The sequence below is a fragment of the Diabrotica virgifera genome, chromosome 9, assembly GCF_917563875.1.
Source record: "Diabrotica virgifera virgifera chromosome 9, PGI_DIABVI_V3a".
Classification (NCBI taxonomy): domain Eukaryota; kingdom Metazoa; phylum Arthropoda; class Insecta; order Coleoptera; family Chrysomelidae; genus Diabrotica; species Diabrotica virgifera.
Window position 1 is genome coordinate 141,376,502 of NC_065451.1, and position 6,000 is coordinate 141,382,501.

Here is a 6,000-nt window from a genome sequence, read left to right on the forward strand (position 1 = left end):
TGCACTTTGCTAACCGACCGTTGCACATGGCTTGCTGTAATCGCCATTACTGTTTCACACTACCAACTCAGACCTATGAAAATTACTACGTTTATAACTAGATCATTGGCGTACAATATTTTATTTTTAGATTAGTGAACTAAATAAGAGTCATCTTAATATTTTGAAATTTAATAAACAGGTGTCAATAACTGTGCTAGTGTCAATAACTATACAATTTAGCCTAATTGTTTACGTTTTTTCAACAAGTTTTGAACAAGAATAATATTTTTGGTTGCAAAAATTAATATTTTGGGCTGCAAAAAATTAATATTTTGCCCACTCTCAGAAATGCAGATACTATTCTTAAAAATGCAAACCTAAATTTACTAGAACTCAGAAATATTTTCATGTAGGTAGGTACCTATACCATACTTATCAACATATTCAATCATAAAAATTCCGTTTCGATTATTTTCCTGATTATTTCAAATTTTTCATTATGAACAATAGCCTAAACTAAAGGATGGGGAGTGGATAGGAAAACATGAAAATATTGGGGTACCAGCATTTTTCTATGCTTTTAGGTTCGCAAGGTCAGAAAAGAAAAAACAATCCAAACTCTCCGGTGCCTAATTGCAGAGATGAATGCGATTATAAAATAAGCAAACTGGATGTTCCATCAACTAGTTCAGATGTTCCAACAGGGCCGCCCTTAGGAAATAAGAAAGACAAAGAAGTATCAGATACCGAGTTATCGTCCTTACATACTGATGACCACATTTATGATACTGGCAATATCTACGCTGTCAGTTCAAGAAAAAATGAAACTGCTGAAAGAAACTTGGGTGCCGCCTACAGATTATGATTTTGTGAGAGATGCTGCATATTTAAAAAGAAAATTTAACCATAAATGGTTGGACTTATATAGCCCGTGGCTAGTATATTCAAAGCGCTTGAAAGTAGCCTTTTGTAAATTCTGTGTCTTCTTTCCTCCACAGAAAGGGACAATCAAAGGGACATTGGGGTCACTTATGATAAGGGCCTTTAATAAATACAAAGATGTCCACACATGTTGCAAAGATCATGCAAAAAATCAATACCATAAGATGGCAAGCAAGGCTGCGGAAGCTTTCTTAACAGCGAAACCAGTTGACATTCAAATCAACGAGTTTGCGAACCAAACAATAGAAACTAACAGAGAAGACTTATGTTCAGTTATCTCATGTATCGTCTTCTCAGGCACTCATGATTTACCTCTCCGTGGGAAAGAATCGAGTGAGGGTGTTTTCCAAGACTTGTGTAATTTTCGAATTGATGCCGGAGACAAAACTTTGCAGGAACATTTTGAACATGGCGCTAAGAATTCCTCATACAAGTCAGTGAGGATTCAAAATGAAATAATTGATATCTGCGGCCACGTAATTAGAAGAGAAATTTTTGAAAAAGTCAGAAAAGCAAACTACTATGCAATATTAGCTGACGAAACCGCTGACATTTCAGGCAAAGAACAGTTGCCAATTGGTTTGAGATATTTTGATGAAGAAGCAGAATAAATTCGTGAAGAATTTACAGGGTTTGTTCAGCTCGATGCTCGGAATGCACCAAGCATTGCAAAGGCAATTGATGATTTCCTGACAAATCATGAAGTTGATCCGCTCAAATGTGTCGGCCTGGGGTTTGATGGTTGCTCCACTATGTCGGGAAAGGAAGGCGGAGTTCAAGAAATTTTAAGGAAAAAATACAGCAAATCTTTTTTATCCACTGTGCGTCACACAGATTAAATTTAGTTGTGAACAATTTGAACCGTTTAAATGAAGTGCGTAATACTATTGCCACTATTAAAGATATAACCAATTTCTTCCATGAATCAGTATTAAGAAGGAATAAGATAGCAAATATCCCTAGCCTCTGCGAAACACGGTGGTCCGAGAAATACAAAGTAATCAGGGTTTTTCGAAAAAATTTCATTGAAATTGTACAGGCCTTGCAAACCTATCCGTTGAAGGAAATTTGGCCACTTTGGAAAAATATCTTATCAGTTGCATTCTGCGGCATGCAAGTTAGGATTTATCGTCGCTGTTATTTTGATGGCAAAATATTCTAAATACCTAGAGCCTATAGTCAACCGCCTACAATCTGCGCAAACTAATGTTTTAAAGGTAGCGGAACATATTCGTCAAATCATGGATATTTTAAAAAAAACACAGACAGAACGCAGAGAAAGTAGCAAACACTTTATTCCATGAAGCCAATAAGATAGCCGAAGAATGCGGTTTTGAATTATCTACACCTAGAACTGTAAACAAGCAACAGCATAGAAGTAATCAACCAGCTGATACGCCTAGTGAATACTGGAGGCGATCCATGATTCTTCCGTATCTGGATTCTATCATATCTTCTCTAGAGACACGGTTTTCCGAAGAAAATACGCAAGCCTTCGGTCTGAGTCTTCTGCATCCCAAGAATTTTTCAAAAATTGATTTAAATTGCCTTAAATTAGAACTGAGACAATCCTTAAACCACTTTGAAATAGATGGAATAGATGCAGAGCTAGAAGTATGGGTAGAACATTGGAATAAAAAACTCCTTAATAATAATGAGTTAGACAACTTCAACACCCTTGAAATTTTTGAACTGGTTCGAGCGTCCACTACTTTTTATCCGTTAACAAAAAAATTGCAGGAAATTCTCGTAACATTGCCTTGCATTACGTGTACAGTTGAGAGGTTGTTCAGCAGTCTTCGAAGAATAAAAACATGGTTGCGGAGTACAATGGTCGAAGATCGCCTTAATGGGTTAGCTCTAATGAGCATTCATCGGAAACAAATATTACCAAAAAAGAAAGAGTTCGTAGAGAAAGTTTTACAAGAATTTACAATTAATCCGCGTAAATTGTTGTTTAAATAATAGTGTTCATAAACAATTGTTGTGTAGTGTTTGCAGTGTAAATAGACAATTTATCTTGCTTCACAAATCGAAAGCTTATCAAGGAGGAAATAAACTTGTTAAATTTGCATCACCTTTTTGTAAAAAGCATTAAAAAGTTTTTAAATATTTGAATTATATTTAGTTTGCTTCATTTTTGTATGAAGGCGTTGGGTTATAATTTTGGCTCCAAAAACGTTATTTTCAAAACTTTTCTGAGGGAAATCCCTTCCCCTCACCCCTCTCAATTTACGTCTATATTTATTAGTGCTTATCTAACCAATTTTTTTATTTCTCAAACTTGCCCCTCCTAGTTTTGATCCTGCGGACGCCCATGTAATCTTGTATGACCCAGACGTAACCTGTCAATTTTTACTTGGTTCACACGACTTATATTTAGTTGTTTCCACGGTTTCACACACGGTTTTATTGTTTTAAGTTTCGCTGCAGTCATATTCCACTTGTTTTGCCACATACGCATTATTTTATTTTTAATTGCCGCTTTCATATCACTCGCTACCACTTCGCGCACTATTGCTGCTTCGGTGCTGGTTGTTGCTTCTTTAGCATAGAAATCTGCTTTTTCATTTCCGCATATGCCTACGTGTGATGGAATCCATAATAACTTGATTTCTAATTGGCGAAGAAAGAATAGTTCTGATTTTATTAAGTTGGCGATTGGATGTTTAGAGTATAACTGTTGGATGGTGTGGATGGAACTTAGAGAGTCTGTAATTATTATTACCTTGGAGTGATGAGTCGATTTTGCAAATATTACTGCTTCTAAGATGGTATACAGTTCGGCTGTAAGGATGCTGTTAAACGAAGATAATTGAAAAGTTTTAACAGAATTAGGAAATATTACTGATGCTCCAAGATGTTGATCGCGTCCAGGGAGGAGGTGTTTCAGTATTTGATGCAAAGAAATCTGGTAGTTGTATCTTAAGGTTATTTGTATATTGTCTAATTCTTTCGTAAAACGGTTGATCTTGTCTCTTATTCAAGTATGTATTAGGGAAACGGCTGGTTTTGATGTTATAAATGACTGGATTATTGTCATTTGCAAGAGCAGCTGACGCATACGATAAGCTTAAGTACATTCTTCTATATTCTAAAAGTGGTTCTTCCGTTAGACATTGAAGGCTTTCGAGGGGAGATGTTCGGAAAGCTCCCGTGGCAATTCGTAATGCACTGCTTTGTATTGTATCTAGTTGCTGTAATAAAGATTTATTAGCAGAAGAATAAACAATAGAACCATAATCAATTTTAGACCTGATGAGACATTTGTGTAAATACAGGAGGCTATAGAAGTCAGTTCTTAATAAATTTATACGGTTTTGACATGTTTTTTTTTTTTTTTAAGTTTACAATGTGGTCTCCCCAGGTTAGTTTTTATCAATTTTTTTTTATTAATGTTTTGTTAATATGTTTTTGTTAATGTTTTTAGTGTTTTAAAGATATGTCTTATTCATGGTTGTAAGAGCAACGATAGACAAATATTATTTTGCTTGTTTTTGTCCAAAATCTGGTGTTTCTAATAATAATTTCCTTAGCATTTGGTTAAACTATATTATTGAAATACATACAATAAAAAGTCCAAAAACGAAGCGAATAGTATATTACCATGCACGATAAACAACGTATAGTTATTAGGAAAATCACAAAAATAACCTTCGTTTGTCAACCAGAGGTCACGTGGTCTGGATTGCCTAATACGGAACTATTTTGTATATTTTTTAAGTTTTATAACTAACTATACTTGCTCAATCTTTTAAATGTGTTGTCTGCTTGGTTTAGGTACAGATTCAAGCCATGACGAAAATATAAATGATAATAATGACCAACAAAATCTTCAAGCAGTCCCTGTACCAGCTAAGGCTAGACTTTTTCTCTTACATTAGAGGAATGGGGGCCAGTAATGATCATCCTCATCCCCTAGACTTTATGTATCTATTGAGGTGGTACATACTAGGCAAAAACTAAGCTGCTGTATTTACAGAAAATTTAAACACCGACGAAGACGGAGAAGACTGTTTGATAAAACCTCTAGAAGAACATCGAGATAATGTAATTGAGAATAGTGATTGTTTAACACAAAATATGCTGGGAAGCCTAAGGTAACATCCTAATAATGTATAAGAAAAAGATGAAGAGGAAATGCTAATGCCATACACATTTATTGAACCACAGTATCCTGAATTATCGGTAAGTGATTTTTCCAGTGATATGGAAACATCACTTGATTTTTCCAACGAAAATTTAGAGGTATTCCGACATTTTGAATGCGGAGAAAAAATTAAGCAAGAATCTTTGAAATATATAGCAGGATATGTTGCCCATAATTTCCAACATAGTATGATTTAGGATGCAAAGAGAATAAAATAAGCATTACTGGCATGCCGGATTGGATACAATTTGTTTCAAGAGGTGGTTTACTAAATCCTAATGACGACTTACTTTTTACTGCTCAAATAATGTATCAAGAATTTCATTCATTGCATGGGTCTTTAGCAAATGATATCAATTTATTTCATTCATTGCATGGGTCTTTAGCAAATGATATCAATTTATTTAAAACTTTAACCGCTAGGACCATGGCGAGATTAGAAGGAAGTAAAGATATACGATACGGTATGAGGTAGTTTATTGTTTAAACAGAACACGTATCCACATTAGATTAAGACATCTTAATAAAAAAATTAGTTTCGAAAACTGCAAGAGAAAACTAGAGAAAAAAATTTCAAAATTTACGAATTGCAAGATGTCAAAGAAATAGGTTAGTATCTAAGTAGTAATAAATTTAGGGCAAGCATAATACCTGTTTAAGTATATATATATATATATATATATATATATATATATATATATATATATATATATATATATATATATATATATATATATATATATATATCCCGTTCACAGCGTAATACGCCTTTGGGTTCCCGTTCGCCAAGCCTGTCTATTCTGCCAGTCTTCTTCAGATAGATTTCTTGCTGACATTGCTTTTGAGATTCCTTGGATCCATGTTGTTGGTGGTCGTCCTCGTTTTCTTTTCTCTGGTGGTACCCATTCTAATATCTTTTTGGGTAG